This window comes from Equus caballus, chromosome 12 (assembly GCF_041296265.1).
Source record: "Equus caballus isolate H_3958 breed thoroughbred chromosome 12, TB-T2T, whole genome shotgun sequence".
In the NCBI taxonomy this organism is placed as follows: Eukaryota; Metazoa; Chordata; class Mammalia; order Perissodactyla; family Equidae; genus Equus; species Equus caballus.
In genome coordinates, this window is record NC_091695.1 from 24,516,407 (window position 1) to 24,538,114 (window position 21,708).

At 37.8% G+C, this 21,708-nt stretch overlaps 1 pseudogene; it reads left to right on the forward strand.

Annotated features, from left to right (window-relative positions):
- The first annotated feature begins 7,451 nt into the window (after positions 1-7,451).
- LOC100066361 (fatty acid desaturase 2-like protein FADS2B) overlaps positions 7,452-21,708 on the forward strand; it is a 29,060-nt pseudogene continuing 14,803 nt past the window's right edge.

Consider the following 21,708-nt stretch of genomic DNA (forward strand, 5'->3'; position numbering starts at 1 on the left):
CCTGAGGCCATAGAATGAGAGTTAATCTGGGTCTCTATTTTGCACTATTAGTAAAGAGTTGCTATTTGTATAGATTTAAAGCTCAAACTTCTAGCATTTATCAAGGAAGTAATATGCTTGAAAATGAGGCCAGCATGGAGAAGAACCAAGTTGAACATTGAGAAAAATAGACAAGGACCAAGTTTTGGAAAAATTACTTTTGCCAATCAGATGTAGTCATGCTTAAAAGCATGTGTACTTCAGGACTTTTCAGTTAATTAATTAATTACCTTTTTAAGTTAATTTTTGGGGAAATAGATTCCATTTTTTAAATCAATTTGATTTGTGTTTTGTTTTTCCACTCATGGAGTGGTTACTAATATGGATACATCTTTCAAGAGTACAGTAAAATTATGGAATCACGGAGAAAGAGGTCATTTCCAGCCTGATTGATTGCTAAAAGGTTCTCAGAGAAGAAGCGATCTTACTGCACATTGGAGAAATAAAATAGAGAGCAAGCATAAGAATCAGAAGTAAGCTAGGTTTTTCAGAGGGGTAAATTAATGTGTTTGGTAAGATGGTTCTTCTGAGGTAGAGCAAGTGTTGGGGAGCAGTAGGAGATAGACTGGGCCAAAATTTTGACTACCAGGCTAATGAGTTTAGAAATTATGCAAGAAACATAAAAGATCCATTAAAGATTTTTAATAAGGGAGTGTGACCCTTTGAAAATCATCCTCCCAAGAAAATAGTTCAATTGGAATCTTACCTAATAAAAATGTAAGTTGGAAATTTCTCCTTGGCATCCTCCTTCACTCTTCTATTCCTTGTATGATCTCTTCTCAAAGAAATTTACCAGCTAATCTCCTAGCCTTTAATCTACTTTCTGATTTATCCTCCATACATTTTTCAGATGGACATTTTAAAAATATGTCTAATTGTGACACTTCAAAATGTAAGATGTTTCTTAATGTATATGCTATAACATGGATAAATCTCACAGTAATTATGTTGAGTGAAAAAAAGCCAGGCTCTGCCTCCAAAAAATACATAGTGTATTATTCTATTTATATAAAATTATTGAAAAATAACAGAAATGCAGTTAGTGATTGCATGGAATTTGGATAGGACTTCAGGCGGAAGAGGGAGAGAATTATTACAAGAGGGCATGAAGAAACTTTGGGAGGGATGCATACAATCACTATCTTGATTGTGGTGATGGTTTCACGGCTATAAATATATGTCAAAACTCATCAGGTTGTATACACTACATATGTGCAGTTTACTGTATATCAATTATACCTTAAAAAAGGTGTTTGAGAAGAAGCCAAGGTGGTCATGTGGTCTAGTCTTAGAGCAATAAGCAAAAAAACTACTATACAGCTAAAAATTAATTCTCATAATAGTTCAAGGTCTTTACTTGGGTTTCTTGAACCTTATTGCAATAACTCTCTAAATCACCCCATTCTCTCTTGTCCCCATGTCTTCTGGATCACTCAGCCACTTCCACATCTCTTTATTTTAAATTCACTGAACATTTCACCTTCAGCCACAAGTCTAAGCAAATATATTCTTTCTAAGTCATATTAAATCTAATTCCAGACCCCAAATGTTGGCAAGAGTGTCCAAAATCAAGCATTTTTAGTGCTACCATCTGCCCTTGCATAGCATAAGAACCTCAGGGTTTACTTGGTACTGATGGAAATAAAATGATAGAGGATGACCCAGCATCATTTTGTGGCAGTCACCCTCATTATTGTTAAGCATTTTGCTAGACAAAACTATTTTGAGCAGTTAACATTTACTGCTTCTTCCATCGTGCCATGCTTTGAGCTAAATGTGTTTTCTCACTCCTCATAACAACCCATAAGAAAGGTGTACAGTACCCTTCTTTCCCACTCAATTTCTGTGTAATTTAAGGCTAGTCACTTGCCTTCTCTGATCATCACTTTTCTCTTGGAAAGCAATATGACACCAGGTGTCTCTTCTAAGAGTGATTTTGGACTTTTTCTTTGCAACAGATAAAAACAGCAAAAAGAAGACTGTAGTAAAGGAAGTGGGAGGATTCCATACTCTAATTTGGTCCAATTTTACTAGACTGGTCCTATATGGGAATTTATTGCCCTAAAGTGACTTCACCACTTTTGCAACATATTGTGAACCTCTCAGGACAGACTGGTACCACAAGAAATTCTCTGGAAGTGTAGACACAGTCAAAATCTTGGAGACATTCTGATCACTCCAAGATCTTTGTTTCCAAATACAGTATCCTATTAATATGTACCAAGTGGCTGATTCCAGGGCTGGAGCAAGAAAAGTGAACCTGGTGCGTCTTTGTATGCCAGGAAGTAAGGATGTGCTCAAAAGTTGATGGGAATATTTCAGATGATCAAGAAGTCATCTGGAGGGGCTGGCCCAGTGGCACAGCGGTTAAGTTCACACTTTCCACTCTGGCGGCCCAGGGTTTGCCAGTTGGGATCCTGGGTGCAGACACGGTGCTGCTTGGCAAGCCATGCTGTGGCAGGCATCCCACATATAAAAAGTAGGAAGATGGGCACGGATGTTAGCTCAGGGCCAGTCTTGCTCAGCAAAAAGAGGAGGGTTGGCAGTAGATGTTAGCACAGGGCTAATCTTCCTCAAAGTTAATTAATTAAATTAAAAACAAGAAGTCAGCTGGAAAGTGCTTCCTTTGGTAATAATTGGCAAATTTGCTAGATAAATAATTATAGGAATGGATAAAAGTCCACTGATTTAAAAAGAATCCATGAATCTTTACTCATACAAATAGATAGATTAACAGATAGATAAGTAGATAGATAGATACAGGTGTCCTTACATATGCAGTGAAAAAGAAATAAAGCAATTATGGTAAAATTTTGACAATTGGTGAATCTAATTGTTAGATGTAGGAGTATTTACTTCTGTATTCTTGCAACTTTTATGTAGGATGCAGATTTAAAAACATGAAAATTTGGGGAGAAACCTGAACCAAGTGATTTTGCTCTTAAATGACTGTGAACTATGGACTTCAAAAACTCTCTGAAAGTACTAAGATTTCATCTCCCTTTAAAGCCAAGAGCTCCAAAAGTTGCAATGGTCATTGATGAATAAAATCTTGCCCTGATCATCCACAATTCCTTTCTGAATTTTAACTAACTCTTTCACACAAACAGCCTTCATGTTCTGTTTTTTTCAGAATGTTAAATTTGCTATCTTTAATTCTTAAAAGGGTAAATTGCTTTGCTATGATAATTTAGAAAATGCATAACATGCATCTTAACCAGTAAGTTTCTAATTCTTCGTCCAGGGCTGATGTATTAGAGGTGTGGAAAATGAATTTAAAAATGTTGAATTCAAAATAACCAATAAATATATTTTAATTTATATTTTCAAAAAAGCCTCCTTGTATCATATGAATCACCATAGTTGATTCATAACTTCACACACATAGGCCAGTCTAGAATCATTCTGCAGAACAGCTTACTCAGGCCGGTTCTTCCTTCTCCGTTGTAAAACACACACAGACACACACAGACATTACAGATGCACTTAGGGGAAGTACCATTGAGATCCTGAGAAGCACAGCACTAGTTTTGTCTTCACTTGAAGAGACATGGTGAAGCGGACATAATTTACTAATCTCTGACAGGTCCACAGAAAGGAAGAAAAGAAGGATAATGAACAAAAGAGGGAGAAAGAGGAAAAGAAGAGGAGAGGGCAAGGTGAAGAGAGAAGAAAAAGTTAAGAAATCGGAGAGAAGAAGAATCAAGATTTCAGTTGTGTGAAGGAGTGTGTTTCAAGAAATCAGCATGTTACAATAATGCTTGCCCACAAACTTGACCCCAGGAATTCACAGTGAACATGCAGGAGAAATGTGTAAATATCTTTAAATGTGACCTCCAGGTCCTAGAGGCCAAATGACATTATGCAAAGTTTATCAACCTGGGGAACGTGAGCCAAGTGTCTCATGAAAACAAATAGCAAACATAGAGTATGTTCCAAAATTGAGATCAGACCATACTGGATATTACTGACGAGGAATCAAATTGCCCTTAACTTTTAAAATAAAACTGAATTAACCAGTCATTTGAAGCAACTTGGAGCATGACTACCAGGGCAAGCATTTATTTTCCTCGAATTTTGGAGGGTGTTTTGCAAAAAAATGTGAAGAGGCCATCTCCATCTCCACCAATTTTGAGCAATCTAATCCCTTGAAAAATATTTAATCTCTCTGAATCTGATTTATCCTGCCTAATACATAGAGCTAGTAATACTTATCATATACCACTATTGTGAGAATTAAGCAAAATGAGGTAAGTGAATATGATGAATATATGCAAATGCTTGACAAAAGACTCCTCTCTTCACTCTTTCTCTCTAAAAATGAAGTACCCAAGAGACCAGCTAAAGATTACTGGAAAACCTGCAACTTGGTGCCAGACCTCTTGTCATACCTTCACATGTTTATTCGCTTAACAAATATTTAGTGAGAATCTAATCCTAGACCATACTCTACAAATAGAGCGCCAAACAAAACAGGTAAAATTACTGCCCTCCTGGACTTGAGAATTTAATTTCCTGCTCTATCCTCTAGCCAATCTCATCTCTTCTTTGATGAGTTGAACAGAAATAATCATGGCCATTCACGTTTCCCTTTTCAGGATTAGGTGCCTATTTCTCCATTCTGTGCATGAGATAAGGCAGTAGCTTAGACAACAACAGTAAGTGATTGTGATAAGGCTATAAGAATATGAGGTCATGCTGCCCCACTTGAATCCTGCTCATGGTAGGACAAAGGCCAGCCAAACAGTCACTGTCAGGAGTCCAGCTGTGTGCTGGGAGCCTCTATGACTAAAGCAGCCCTTCCTGAATGTCTGCAATGAAACCATGAGATTCTTTAAAGCCAAAGTACCAGTAGCTAATTGGGTTGTTTTCCAAACAAACTTAGTCAAAATGGTAAGGTTGCTGGGCCTGAATAGCAATGGTCATTTAAATGACACTAAAAACAGAAAAATGAAGTAAAGCCCAGGGAGCTAAGAGAATATCTAACAAATAAAAGTACCTACATTCCTGAGAAAAATTGAAATATGTATGATAAATACTAATACCAGCTGCTACATCTTTTGAATAACTTGAAGCATTAGGCACTAGCCAAGTTTCTTGGTATATATAACATAATTTAATGGTCTCCACATCTTATGAGTATAGTCTTTGTTCACCCAGTTTTATAGAATAAGAAAGCTGAGGTACCAGGATAATAAGAATCTTGTGCAAGAATATTTTAGCTAAGATATTTCTGGCTCCAAAGTTTATGTTGTTTCCAGTATTGTAAACAAGCCCCCATGCCTGCAACATAAATCAAGTATAAATGTTTTAAAGGAAAGGGTAGCTACCTTTATAGTCTACTTGGTATCCAAGTAAGCACAGAGTGGAAACTAACAATTACACAGCCCCTGCTATGCACCAAGTGTTGCCAATGGTAACACCAGAGGAGGGATATGAAGGTCTTTAGCTACCTCTCTCAGTAAACACACACACACTTCCCACAAGTATGTCTGCTTTGTGTGATATGACAGAATGATATTATCTCAAGGCTATATAAGGTACCTGTCAACTCCCTTGGACAAGCCCCTTACCTTCCACTAACAAACTTCCAACAAGATGGTTGCCCTCAAACTCCACTTACACTGAAATTCTGCGGCTATCCTGAACTTATGCATTTAACCCACTAAATGTGCCAAATGCATATATGTAGTGATTTTTGAGATTCCCATATAGAAATCATGGAAATTACTGAGAGTTGCTGTAAATATCATAGCACTGATGTTAATGTACTGTAGTCCTGAGAATTGTGTTTATTCTTTCATTTTACAGATGAGAAAACTAAAGCCCAAAGAAGTAAGGTAATTTGCATGATGTTCCAGAGTTAATAAGTGGTAGAGCTGATATAGGATCCAAGATCTATGTAGATCCAAAATCCAAGCTTTGTCTTTCTTTCTTTGTTTCCCTATTTAAAAAAAAAAATCCTTCCTTTTTATATATTATAAACATAACATGACTTAATTTATAGAACATTTGCAACATATCATAAAGAATAAAGAGGGAAAAAAACTTCAATAATACTATGATCCAAAGAGAACTATTGCCAACATTTTGGTTTTGCTTCTAATCATATACTATTCAGTAAATAGACTTTTATAGACTGATTTTTTTCACTTGTTATATTGCAAACGAGTCCCTGCCATTAAAAGATCTACAAAGCTTTGTTTTTAATATCTATATAATATTCAATATATTCACAATTAATCAGCCTTTTTTCTTATTGTTATACATTTAGTCAATTTCTGATTTTTAACAATTATAAGTGGCACTGAAATAAAAATTTAAGTACATAAATCTTGGTCTGATTTACTGCTGATTTCCTTGGAACTGATCTGCAAATACAAGAATGGGCTCTTTCTATTATTTCATGCTGCCTCTTTTCTTAAAATTAAGACCATTTTACCCCCCCACACCCACTGCCACCCTGGAATGTCTCCTTCTGCCTCCTTTCTAAACCACTAAGTCAAATTATTACATATATATGTCTAGACCCTAGATTTGGAGAATAGAGTGGAAAGAGGTTGGGATTTGGAATCAGAAAATCTGAATTCATGCACCAGTTTACTTCTCACTGACAGCCTGTCTCTGCCAGTTACCTGAGGTCTTCAGCCTGTGTTTTCTCACCTGGAAAATGGGACACTAATAGCAATTTTCTGAAAAAATCAGTTTGAGGTTTAAATCAGGAAAAGCATGTGATAAGGACTGTGTAAATCATAATGTGTTCTAGCAAATGTCAGTTGCTCAATTACCTTTAGGCATATTGACAGAGCTAGTCAGCTTTCAAAGGGAAGTAAAAGAGATAAACTGGTTTATTGCTGATTTTCTTTTTGGGGAAACCTAAACCTTTCTTTGAAAAAATGTTTTTAAAGAAGTTTAAAAACTCTGACCCGTTGAATTAAAAAATCTGAATGTCTTCATTCACATGCAAGTCAGAGAGCTGGTGAACCCAAACCAGCATGACACAGAGAGAGGAGTCATGCGACCCAAGCCTAGCCCCTCCTCCCTGGGGCATGACACAGCATTCAGGCAAGCGCCGTTGGCCCCAGCTCTATACTGAGAGACATTTAATGATGAGGGAGGAGGCTACTAAGAGATCAGCCAGGGGGAGAGACAGGTGAGCCTACCTCCCAGGAAAAAAGGTGGCTCATCATCCATCAGGGCAGAAAAGATTTGGGACAGACAGAGAAGTTAACAACAGAGAAGGTGCTCACTTTCAGGCTTATGAGAAGACAATGAAGTGAAAGTCTTTTCTGTGTAGGCATCATACTGCAACAGAATAAAAAGAGAGGAAAAGCCTCATTTTAATGATACAATCAGAGGTTAGGATTAGAAATTTCAGGAGTCAATCCCGAAACCCCAGGGGTTCAGTGATGATGAAATTTGAAGAAAATCATGAGGGCAATGGGGGCCTTGTAGGAAAGAGTCAACCCTACCTGGGTGAGAAGCATCAGGGGAGTTGGAAACCAGTAGAAAATGAGAAAGTTGAGGCTTCTATGAAGCAGGAGGCAAATGGGAAGTGTTGTGATACGCCCAGAAAAATCTTCAACACTTATATCTGGCAGGAGATCCAGAGACACAATCAGTGGCTGACCAGCAGCTGGTGATCAATCGCAAGGTCTACGATGTCACTGGCTGGGCCAAGAGGCATCCAGGTGGACGCTGGGTCCTCAACTACTATGCCGGGGAAGATGCCACAGTAAGGAAATCAAAGCTCTGCCTTCTCTCTCTTCCAGCTGCTGGATGGCTGGGACCTTGGTTCTCTTCCCAAACGTATTTCAAGAACATGTGCAAGCACTGCAATTGCTCCTCTTTTTTTTCCAGGAATCTTATCAACCAAGAATTTGGAAACAAATTGAGCCCCAAGGTCTAGCTTTAATCTGTGCCAGTTTGTGGATGAACTCAGATGTTGAGGGTGGATACTATGTTTGTATATTCCTGTTTTTCTGTGTTCTTCGTATTTTGTTTTGTTTTGTTTTGAAGTGGAGTCTCAGTTTTATAAGAAGAAATTTACAAATAGGTGAGTATATTCTAGAAAAATATGTCTGCACACAAGAGAAATTTCTCAGGCTTGCATAATTGGAGGGTCTAAAACAAAGACAGCATTTCATCTGTTAGGCATCAAAAGGTTGTTAATAACAATGATGAAAACCTACAGTTACATAGGCTTGTAGAATTTGCAGAGCTCTCTTGCATCCTGTAGTTCATTCAGTGTAATGCAGGTAATACAACCCTCTTTCACAGATAAAGGAATTGAAATCAGAGACATTAAGTGACTGGCCCAAGGTCACCCAGCAGCAGATCGCAGATTCAAAACTTATCTTTCTGAAATTCTAGTTTTTCCACTTATCTACACTGCTTCTCCGCATCAGCCTCCCCCAGCAAAACAGCTAAGGAAAATCAAAAATACCATAACATTTATTGGATACCTAGAATACTCTAGACACATTGAAATGCCTCACCCCGCTTGCCCCTCCCCATGAGGAAGGTGGATATTATCCCCTTATCACAGATGAGAAAATTAATGTTCAGTCAAATAATGTATCACACAGCCAGCAGGTAATAGTGCCAAATTTTGAAATCACATAGGTTTTTGACCATACAGCCTTTTATGGCTAAGACCTTACCAAACTTTCCACTTAATATTTGATAGGAAGGTCTCTCAAACCCTTAAATGCATTTAGAAATAACTTTTAAAATATCCCATAAGGAAGTTTGTTTTATCCCAGTTAGGAAATTTATTCTGCACAAGGTACAGACAGAGAATCAGAGGAGGTAAATAACTAACCGAAACTCAGAAATTAATATGTTATTGCTCAGAGAGTTAAACTTTGGCTTTTCCTTTTTTACTTCATTGCCCTTGTTGTTTTCACATGTGGTATATAAATTCTCCAACTGGTTTTAAAGCATAGGATTGAAAACACCGATTCACTCCACACCACTCTGTAAATGGGACTGCACTAGTAACAGCACAAGAAGCAAATTTGCAAAATAAGCAAGATTCTGTTTTTTGATGCTATCAAATCTTTTTAACCCAATTTCTCATGCCCTTTCTCTGACTAGGTTCTGCTTCTACTGACTTCTTGTCTTGATTCTTGATTCTGTAGTCAGTTTTATTCATTTATGAACATACCTTGCTACATCCTCACTGTTTCTGTCAGATCTGATATTTTTTAAACAAAGGTCAAACTTTTCTTGTGAAAGTGAGCATGAGCTTGGAACAAGGTATGGGAGAATTGTGTGTGCCAGGAAGATACTTGCTGTGTCAGAATCCAGAGAGCTAAGGGTACACGAAGCAAAGTGGAAAGCATTTGTCCAAGAATAATAGGACAGAAGGGATGGCCTGGTGGTGGGGTGGTTAAGTCCACAGGCTCCACTTCAGCGACCAGAGTTCAGAGGTTTGGATCCTGGGCACAGATCTATACACCTCTCTTCAGGCCATTCTGTGGTGGCGTCCCACATACAAAATAGTGGAATATTGGCACAGATGTTAGCTCAGCGACAATCTTCCTAGAGCAAAAAGAGGAAGATTGCCAACAGATGTTATCTCAGGGCCAATCTTTCTCACCAAAACTGATGATGATGATAATAATAATAATAAAATAAAAAACAAAAGGAGAGAGAATAACAAATATAAAATGAAACCAATACTACAAATTCCTGTCTAGCCCATCCTCCCATTCCCCCAACTCAGAGATAATATGCATAGTGGTTTCCTTACAAAAGTCAGAGAATTAGCTCAGAGGATATGATGGTAAAGACATGAACCTTCAACCATTGTGAAAATAACTGATAGACTCACTCATCTTGAGGCAGCTCAGCTGATAAATATGTAATGTATTGATAACTTTTACCTCCTAGAACTTAGGAAAAGACCATGATTCTGCATCCAATTCTAGCCAAGAAGGAGGAATTGATTAATAAAATAAAAATCATCAGAACCTTAGAGAAAAATAGCCATGCCACCTTAGGATTCATAACTTTAGAATGAAAATTCTGAGAATGGTCAGCCATTTACCTTAGACTTAAGGAAAGTAAATCCAAAAATGTTCATAGAAAATATGTTCCAAAGGGACATGGTTCAAGAAGAATGGGAAAGTGCCAGGAGAATTCTGACAAGCACCATACTTCAAGGCTACTCAGAGTATGGGGAGCCTGAGCTTTGGAATCAGATGTGAACCTCGGAATGTTATTGAAATGCTCTGAACCTCAGCTTCAACATCTTCAAAATGGGAATGACCTTCCCCATCTAATTGGTTTATGGTAAATAAGACTAATGGTTATAAAGTGCTTAGCATAATGTCAAACACTTAATAAAACTTCATTAAATTATAGTTACTATTATTCATATCACCAGCACCTGTAGCCTCGGGATGTGATTTTTTACTTCCTGGTTACCACTAGCTTAGAAATCTGATTATATTTGGTGTCATCTGACTGGGAACAGAGGGGTCCTTGAGGAGTGGAAGAGCATCATGCTCTCTAGTGAAGGGGGACAGAACCTAAAGTCAGAGGACCTGAGGTCTAATACTTACTCTAGAACTTAAGAGGTTTACAGGTTGCATCTCGAAAGGCAAATATGGACCAAGTATGGTCTCTGAGTGCCAGCTTTGGACCCATGGCTGCACCTGCCTGGAAGGGGCACCATTTTCCTATTTACACAGAAACTATTCTCCAATCCTACATCTTTATGAGGATGTAAAGTTGAATAATGATACCTAGTGGTCTGTCCTATAGGGTCATTAATTAATTAATTCATGTAGTCGGTTATTCTAAAACTCTTGTTAGGTTTCCAGGCTTTTTAATGATTATGAGTACAGGTTTGGGAAGGAAACAGGTCTGCTTTTCATCTAGGCTCCACTACTTACAAAGAATGTCCTGAGGAGTTTGCTGAAGCTCTTGGAACCTTGGCTCCCTTATGGGGAAAGTGGCGATAATAACACCTTCATCTCAGTATTGTTGTAAAAGTCAGTGGAGATCAAATAAGGTGCTCCCTTTGGTGCTTGTCACAGATCATACACTCAATAAATGCAACTCTTCTGTTTTGTTGTTACTTCTCCTGAGATCAGTTGCAATTTTTCCAAAGAACTTACTGAGGAAAATAAGTTCCTAAAACAAAATTAGCAAATCAGCTCCTATTACTGCATATATGAGTTATCTGATTGTGTTGCAACTATATGATTTAAACCTAATGGCCCAGTGCTAATAACTAGAATCTAGGCCAGGTGTTCCCACTTGGAAGAGCTCACCCCGGAAAAGCCAGAAACAACCTATAAATCCAAGAAGTACTGATCATATAGATAACAATATCCATATGATAGGCTATTTTGCAATCAATAAAATGAGGATTACAAAGCATTTGATGACAAGGAATGCATATGAATAAATAGCCACAACATTCTTTTTTTTTCCCCAGAAATAATTGAATTTAATCAATTTCTTTAAAGTATGATATAATGACATAGACAGAAGTGCAATTTTGTTAGAGAAATTTGGGTGCATATTTTTTTTGCCTTTAAATCATTTTATTGTGGTCATATTGGCTTATAACATTGTATAGATTTCATGTGTACATTACTATATTTCAGTTTCGTGTAAACTGCATCATGTTCACCACTAATGGATAAGGAAAACAGATAGCTCGTTACCAGAAGGTAATGGGTGGGGTGAGGGAGAGACGGGTAAAGGTAAACTAGAGACAAGTTTTATATAAGGCAAGAGTGTGTTCTGTGCTTAATGAAAGAAGTAAATGCAGTCTTGTGAAGTGTGCCCATGAGCAGCATCTTTGGAACAAAGAAAGCAGGTTTCTTATCCTGTGTGTTGGACAGTCCACTCCTTATTCCTGGACACCATACTCAAGGAAGGACACTGAGAACCTCAAGTTCTTTCTCATGAGAGTCAAAAGTCAATATAATAGGGACAGGATGAGAAAAACTTAGAGGAAATATAGCAAAGTCCATTTCAACTATTTGGAGGAGTGCCGTGTGAAAGAGGGTAGAGTTGTGTAGAGCTCCAAAACAGAGAATCAAATGGGTTGGAATGAGCAGAGCCAACAGAGGCAAGACTGGGCAGTGGGAAGAGAGGATATGTACAGAGGTGGAGTACAGATATGATTCATGATAGAGGTAAATGCTCAGCCAAAATGGGAATCGCAGCTTAGCCACTTATTTTGTTTAGCACAATATTAGCAAGGAGTATGTGCTCAATGAATGCCAGTGACTGTCATGGCATAAGGATGAGAAGAGAAGGAGGAGGAGGAGATGAGTGGAAGGGAGAGGTAAGGAAAGAGAAAGGAGAAAGAGGAGAGGGAGAAAGTGTATTGTGTGCTGAGCTAAGCTGTCTGCATTTTGCCCTCACTGTATGTCTTCCTCTCATTTGGCTACACATGGCATTTAACTAGCACAGCATTCCTTCCCCGTTCACAATCATCACAACAAAATTCACCAAGGTTTCTAAGCTGAGGCTGAAAGGAAAGTAATAATTGCATATAATCTGGGCTGTCAAAATGTCTTAACCGGATTCTCATTTGAATGATGGTTCAAATTGAAAAATACATAGAGGATTAGAGAGAGAAGTGCCACAGTGCTAACAGGTGAAAATAGGCCATGAGAAGATTCTGTCTTTCTGAAAGCCCAGCTTGGCAGTTAAGTGAAGAATGAAATAGAGAAGAGTGAGTCAAAACGAAGGAAGGCGTCCCGGGAACTTGTTAAAGGCCTGACAAAAGGCGTTTACAACAGAAATGGAGAAGAGGGGATAAGTGCCAAGGATATCTAGGAGACATAACTTATAATATTCAATGAGTAACTGGATGAGTAAACAGGATGAAAGAGTCTAAACTGAGTTATGAATATCTGGCTCAAGTAACGTCACCATTGTAATTAACCATATTCATTACGTAAGCTGTTTCTTATGAATAGGCTTGTATCTAATTCTTCTTATAGGATTTGAAGATGGAAGTTTTACTATATGCACTAATTAGAATTCATTCCACATTAGACATTGGTGTTTGGGCACAAAATCTCTGAATTTCTGTATTGAAAAGAAGGTATGTAGTGAGTTCTTGTCACTATAGGTATAAATATAAGAAAGATAGTTATTATACAGTGAGAATGTACTATATGCCAATCAGATTCTAATGAATTCACATAATCCTTATAATAACTTAATGAATTCTCTTGCTCTTATGATCACCTCCATGTTGGAGAAGCAAAAATACAAGAAGGAACAGGTCAAGAACTTGTCAACCATAACATAGCTAGTAAGTGGCAAAGCCAGATTTTAGATGTAGGAAAGTTGCTCCATGGTCCACTTTCTTAGTATTATGCAACACCAGCACTCCAGAGTAATGTGTATGACTGCCATGTATTCAAGTTACGACCTTGGTTATATTTCATTTTTAATCACTCCTGTCCTCAGTGCCATAAAAGCAAGAAGTCTAGCATCTTTCTCTTGGAAAATCTCCCTTCCTCCAATACTGTTTAAATCCCTAGGGCATGAGAGAATATCTCTTACTTCTAAATATAACCAGGATACAGGCACCACTGCTGCTTCTCAAAGCCTCTTGGAATTGCTATTTAACGTGGGACCTGAGATGGAAAACGCAGTTGTGACTGACTGTCACAAGACCCTGCAGAGACTGCTCTGGTACATTTTAGGAATAGTGATGAGACTACTTCAGTGAAAACTTAGCCAAGAGTGAGCCACTTCGAACAACCTAGTGCTTAAGGTCTGTGCTCCCATGCTCTCTTAGGCATTTGTTTTAAGCTACCATCATCAAATTTAACCTTTCTCCAGAAAGAACTTAATTGAAGGGTCTCATTCCCCTGTGCCTTGGCCAAGAACCAAGAGAGAGACTTTGCTGGGAGATAGGGTTTGCATAGCCAGTCTTTGTTGCTGCATGCCTCAGAGAGTGTGAGCAACTTCCACATCAAGCCTGGTGTTGGAAGTTGAAGATTCATCATGGCCCATTAACTCAACGTTTCTTCTGTGCTCAGTAAAGTAAGCAGTGTTCTCTTTCAATACTTAGGGATAGCCTGGCTTCATTGGACTTACTGAGTGAAGAAGTGCATTTAGTAGGTGGATCTCCAGCAGGAGGTTCTCACAGAGGGTTCCCAAAGGTAATTTTGATCAACTTGAAGCATCAACCTGGAGTTCAAACAAGCCCTTTATAACAAAGTTCCTGCTAGTTCCAAAGTTGGGCAGATGATGAGGTAAGGAGTGGGACTAATCTATGGATCAGCATGTCTATTTTAAGCCTCTAACAACCCTCTCTGATTTACAGGATGCCTTCAGAGCCATGCACCCAAAGCTTGACATTGTGCAGTTATTCCTTAAGCCCCTGCTCATTGGAGAGCTTATCCCAGAAGAGGCCATCCAGGAGAGAAACAAAAATGTGAGTGAAGTCTAAGGACCCAAGAGTGTGTAGAGGGTTTGGGATAAGATATATTTCCGGGCCAAGTTATCATTTTCTGTGAGAAATCAGCCATCATGCCTTGGTGGACCTACAATAGCATGAAGGATTGGATTCTGCTTATATGAAAAAATATGCTATCTTCTTTAGACTTTCAGAATACTTAAACTTCTGTAAAACGAAGGAATGGAATTTTTGGTCCTGCACCAAACAGTAATTCCGTGTCTCTAAGCACCTACTGCATGTCAGAAAACTTAAAACTATATTTTTTTCCTGTGATGGCTTGTAATTATTTATTTAATGTCTAGATCTATGTGTCCTGTGAAACTAAGGTCCACAAGAGCAGAGAATATGTCTGTTTTGCTTATCTCTATGTCCTCAGGATCTACCTGCACAGGATCAGACATGCATTAAGGATGCTATAAATAGCTGTTGAATGAAAGATGTGGATATCTTAACTACAGCCCTTTTTACGTTTGGAGAAACTATAGTTCAGGTAGAATAAACTACTTTCTGAAATTCCCACAACTGGTGTATCAAAGAACTGGGTCTACAAGTCACTTCTTTTTGGCCCAGTTTCTTAGTTATTCCCAAGGCAGGGCACCACTCTTTCTTTGTCTAACACTTTGGTTACCTGAAATACTTTCTTTCAAAGGACAGGGTCTCTTGAAGATTAAAAATTTACTGGGATGGTCTTACATTAACCTTAAGAGGATTTTAACTAATATTTAACATTTCATTTTTCACAATGTATTTTTTTAAAACAGCTTACATTTGCATAATTCTTTTAAAATAATTTCCACAAAGTACTTTTACATATATCATTGTGAGACAGATAAAATAAGGATTATATTTCTTCTTTAAGAAATGAGGAAACAAACTCACAGAGGGACAGGAGGCATCTGAGATAACAGAACAGGTTAGGTGCTGATCTGAGACAAACACTCAGGCTTGCTCCTTAGGTCCTCATGCATGCTGTTCATCCTGCAAGGCTGCGTGTCAGGAAGCACAGCTCTGTATTTAAAAGAGTGGGATCTGAGGGTGGACAGCCTGACCTCATGACCCAGCACAGTCACAAGTTGTGGTGGTTTAAACCACTTACCAAATCTCTCTGTGGTTCACTTTCTCTGTCTATAAAATAGCAATCACAATACCACCAACCTCATAAATATTATTGGGAGATTGTTGAAAGAGTTAAAAGTATTAAAAGTGCAGGGTCTGGAACATAGGAAACGCTAAACAAATTTTAGATGCTATCAATGGCATGAACTCAATGGTGACAATAGTAGTTGACAAATCTCTAGATATATCCCCATAATTTAGGGCAGGAAGCCCTAGGTTTAAAAGGGAAGATGGCGCAAAGCTTAATTATTTTTCAGAAAGATTTTCTTTATGGAAAAGAAAATGCAACTAGTGGCTGAAAGTTATAAGTTAATTATTCATTATCTAAAAGATTTTTGCCACTGACTTGTTGATGATTTCAGACCTGTCATTTTTGGGGCTTTGGTGACCCCCTACTCTGTAAAATAAATGAGTTGTAAAAGATGACCAGGCTGGGAGGCACTCTCGAGATGAACTGTTAAAATTATCGATTGCCATCAGAATTCCATGGTTAACGAGGGCTTGAGAGATGAGCCCATCCAGACATTTCTAAGGCAGTGGATCCTTTAGAAGATGCATCAGTAAATTTTGAAATAAAATTTTCTAGAACTATGTTCATAACTCTTTCTTTTTTGGTTCAAATTTCTCATCTGTCTTACATCTGAGCAATCCTGTTCTCTTTCTTAGACCATGATTACTTTCTCATTTATTTTTATTTTAAACTCATTATAGTCATTAAGCTAAGAGATATTTTTTTCCAACCTTTGCACTGACTCTCCAGTATAATGTGGCAAGCTTGTAAACCAGTGCTTGAATTATACATATACAAACATGAGGATATGCATACTATATGTACACAGGACAAGGACCCCTCCCATAAGCAGACATACACTAATGCCGCTGAAGACCCTGTGTCTTGTTTCTGGAGATCAGTTGAGCAGCTCATGGGAAAGTCACCCTTTGACCTAATCTAGTTGACTTATCTTTATCTGTGTTGATCATTTTCTATGCAAGAGCCCTTTGTGCGTACAAACAGGTGATGACATTGAAAACACTGTGTAAACTGTACCACTAACTATAGTAACACAGATGCATATAGACAACAGAGTTCCCCAAAACATAACCAGAGATCAGTGGGAACCTGAAATAATACTGATGGTTTAGAAGACAACTATTACACATATGTATCTCTTAACTGACCACCCTCACTCAGAAAAAGCAACTAATTCTAACTGAATTATCTAACAGTTTGAGGACAGTTTACAAATCACTACTCATCTTTCTCTTCTCAAGAGAAAAATAAATATCATAACCTTTTATAAAGGTTTTGTTTGTTCACTTTTTTTGGTTTATAATTCTGTCTAATTAAATTTGTTCATATTAATAAATTTCTACTCATAAACTAAAGAATTAGTAAGTTAATAAAATAGATTCTCAATTATGTTCATTTGTTCTTCCTTTTCCCCTAAGGAACTAATTCATTCCTTGAATATTTATTTCACAGTCCTAGTTGGTGGAAGATTTCCAAGAATTGAGGAGGAAATTATAGTCTATGAATATTTTCAATGCCAACCTGTGGTTCTTTTTCCTTCACCTTGCCCAGATCTTGATTTTGGAAGCACTGGCTTGGTTAATACTGTGACATTTTGGAAAATGGCTGGCTTATTACGATATTCATTTCCTTTCTTCTCACAATTTCTCAGGTAAGCAGGCATCCTAAGGCCGGGAAGTGGCTTCAAATGAAGGCTTAGAATTTTTCTTCTGTCTTTGGATTTGTGTCAGCTGCTGCCTGATACTTCTTGGCAACCTCTTCATCAGTGTCTCACACCAGCAAGTTACCAAACCTCGCTGGGTCCCAGTTCTCTTGTCTGTAAAATGGGGATAACAAATCTTGTATGGAAATATTATGAGGAGGGCTAAACAATTTAATGTGGAAAACATCTAGTATATGCTAAATATTTAATTCATGACAGTTGTTACTCTTTACCTAATTTTATCCATACAACTTCAGTATCTAAATTTCCATTCTTAGCCAGGTAACACTCATCTTTCTCTTTCATTCATTTACCAACCAAGATTTACCAATGCATCCAAACGTGAATTCTCCAATAGTAGAGATTATATCTTATTATATGAGGATTAAGAATGTGTGGATTTTGCCATAAAGGAAAACCAGGAACTGGCACATAGAAGGGCATTTGATAAATCTTTGTTGAATCAAGAATGAATATCTGAGCATGGCCTTCAATGAGCACAACATTGTGTTGTGGACATAAAGGTCTCTGGTCCCTGCCCTTAGAAAATGAGTCATCCACTGGAGGAGACTGTCATTCAAATATCTAAACATACTATGTGACAAAATGACATGGATGTCAAGGAGAGGAACAAGCATGTCCTGTTGGAGCAGAAAGAGACATTTAATTCTGATTGGAACAAATGGGGAAGGTTTTATGGAGAATTAGCAGCAATGTTAATGCCAGAATTTTATATGTTACTTTTCTTTTAAAAAGCTAACTTGCTTTATTCCTTGAAAAGCAACTTTTGGAAACAAGAAAGGAAGCAAACATTTGTTTTGAGCTTAGCATAACCCAGTCACTTTGCATGTATTTAAGTTGCATAACAGCTCCATGAGAAAGGTGTTACTATCCCTGCTTATCAGATGAAGAACTGAAGTTCGAGCTACCAATATCTTACCAAGAGTCGTGCAGCTCATAAGTGGCAAAGAAGATTTAGAACCCAAATCAGCCTGACTCCAAAGGTCATGCTCTTTCCACTCTGCTCTGGAAGATTTTGATGGTGGCAAGGAGGTCATTCTAGGCTGAGAGAACCATCTGTGCAAAATCACGGAGGATGGAAATGGAAAGGAAGTGACATGTGTGAGAAATGCAAAGTAAACTTAGCTTGAGGTCAAATGAGATCTCCCACTCAATTTCTCCAGCTGGCCTCTGAATCTACTAGCAGGCTAATTTATTAATTACTTCTTGACTTCCCAATTTCTCTAAAAACTTCGTCTGTTCTAGGTTCAGGGTGAATTTTTACAGGACACCAATCCATATTTAAGAAGTGCAAGTAGAACCACCTGATGCACGACTTTGTGATGTGTCATCTCAAGGTACCAGATGTTTGAGGAATATGCTGGGATTCTTGAATGTCATTTCCTAAGGCACAGGTTTCCAAGTTTCTTTGACTATGTACTCATATAAATATAAACTGTTTTTTATACCACCACAAATAAATGTAAATCTACTAACAATGTAGATATTATATTTACACTTATATATACTAATATGTAATATAACATTATAATATATATGCTAAAATTAGAATTTTATGAGGAAAAAGTTTATTTTTATTTGAGAAGTTCTAATATTTTTCCTTAACCCAGTAAACTATTTGGCCCAATCCCTGGTACCTCATTAAGAATCCACCTCAGAGAAAAAATATTGTGTCTTTACAAATGAAGATGTGCCTGTAAAATCATGAGAGGGACTATTCTTAGAAGGGATCAGGATATTTATCGCTGGGGAAGCTAGGGGATGCCAGCAAGCCTGATGAGTTCTGGAACGGTAAGTCTATGAAGAAATAAAGCAAAAATACAGAAAAACAGATAAACAGGAAGAGAAAGACAGAGAATAGGAAAGGAAGTTCGGATGGCTCTGTTCAACAGTTGAGGGCTACAAAACGTAGACTGCTGGAAAAACAGGTGGCAGTGATGGCAGTTGGTCTTATCCCCCATAAGATAAGCTCCGGGACAGTAGGAACACTGTCCTATGCAATGCAAACTGCATTGCAGCACCTGGCAGAGTGCGTAGCTCATAGTAGGCCTTCAATAAATATCTGTTGAATGAATGAATGAATGAAAAAAAACATGGTAATAGTACACTACTGCTAAAAGAAGCTTCCAGCCCTGGCTCCGATAACGCTCACCATGAGACCTTGTTTAAGTCACATACTATCTCTGGCCCTCAGTGTTCTCATCTCTAATATTGAAAGTTAAATTGGATTTTTTTTCTATGAAACTCTAGGATTTGGTGACTATATACTCTTGCACAAACTGGGGGCAGGGGAGAGGTGGGAAAGAATTCCTCTGAGCCTTCCATGAGACAAATCATTGCATTCAGACCAGACCATCTTAGGAAAACTCATAAGCACTGGCTCAGAACCTTTTTCTTTCCTTAACAGGCTGGTTTTATATTGAATTGGAAAAATCTTAGAATCACTTAGTCTTATCTACCCTGTCTCCAGCTGAGCAAACTGAGGCTTAAGTATATTAAATAACACAGGGTTGGATCTGGATTCATATTAGAAATATGTCTGTCCCCTAAATGTTTATAATAGATGATCTATTGCCTTTTTATGTGAGAAGTTTCATTTAACCAGATAATAGATGTACTCCTGGCTATCTGGTTCCCTAGCCTCTAGTGACTTGGAAGTGGTCAAGTAATAAGAGAGTGAAGGGAATGCTGGGGTCAGGCCCAGAGAGTAGTTAGTCAGCAGAAACTACTGACAACAAGTGATAAGGAAGGCAGCTGGAAACTCACATTAGATGAGCGCCTGCCATATTCCAGGTTCAGAACTAGCCCCTTTAGACAATTGTCTTATATAATGCTCATGACATGGTGGATTATAGCACCTACATGTTAGAGAAGACTGATGTCCAAAGGGTTAATTACCTATTTGAGCCAATGTCCATAAGGTGATGAGTTGGAGAAATTATAGCAGAGTATTAAATCCTCCAGGCTCCAGAGGAGTCATTCTGGCTTCTTAATTCTGGCTATGATTTACAGTCATCTGAAGAGATTTAGAAAACCATGCTTCCCAGGTACCCGCTCTAGAGGTTCTGATTTAATTCTTCTCTTGTAAGGTCTGTCCCTCAGCACTGGTTTGAAATCTCCTCAGGTGATTCTAAACTTCAGCCAGGATTTAGAACTTCTGCTCTAACAACAGACCTGCCTTCTATGGGAACTCAGCCACTAGTTATCTGGGTCACTTTAAAGAAGTTACTTAATGTCTATGAACCTCACTTTCTTCAATTGTAAAATGGAGATAGATGATTGTTTCAACTCGATAGGGATGTTGTTAAGATTATGTGTGATACTCATGTGTTGTGCTGAACACAAAGCATGACATATGGGAAATGCTCAATAAGTTTCAGCTGTTACTAATATTAGGCACAGTCTTTCCATAATCAAAATTATGACCCAGAATCACTAAGAAAAATGTTTAATCATGATGTTACTAAGAAGATAGCGAAGTGGACCATAAATCACAGCATCATAAAATTGCAAGAATCTTAGAATCACCTAGTCTTCTTATCTACTTTATTCCCAGTTGAGAAAACTGAGGCTTAACTAGATTTAACAACAAAGGGTTGGATCTGGATTCATATTAGAAATATATCTGTCACTTAAAATGGTTAAAATGGATAATATTTTGTCATTATGTGTGACAAGATTCTTTTAAACACAAAATTTCTGTAAGCACACTGTCCACCAGTGTTAGATAGTTGAAGTGTTTCTGGATTCACTCAGAAATAGTTTCTTATGTCATCATGAGATTCAGGTAATGGACCCTTTGACCCTCCCTCCCCTGTTATGAGAAAATCAGAGGAAAAGTGAGACTCATCTGCCCTAGTGGTAACTGGCAGTTGATTTGGTGCCACTGTATGGAATATTTCAGATCAGCCCCATCCTTGTTAATGCTTTTTAAAAGCTCACTGCTTTCCCATTGGTCCAAATTTGTACACAGTTCTCTATAAATTATTTTTCAGAAATATTTTTGCATTAGTTTAAATCAATATAACTTTGATGACTCCTGAACAGGGTAAGGGGAAATAGCTCAAACCAAATCAAGTGAACTCTGCCTTCTTGCAGACAAAACCAATCATTCACGAGCAATATGAATATAGGCTTCAGCTATGTGAGGAAAGAAGATTAGCTGTGGGAAGAAAAATGAGTGATAGGGAGATAACAAAGAAAATTAAGATATAAACATCAATATCCCTGCCTTATGCATACATCATAATTTTAAATTTCAAAACTTGATTTGGTATCAATTTATCCTCCCCCTGAAAAACACACAGATATTGAGATAATTTGGAATTCCCCTTCACTAGCTGTGCA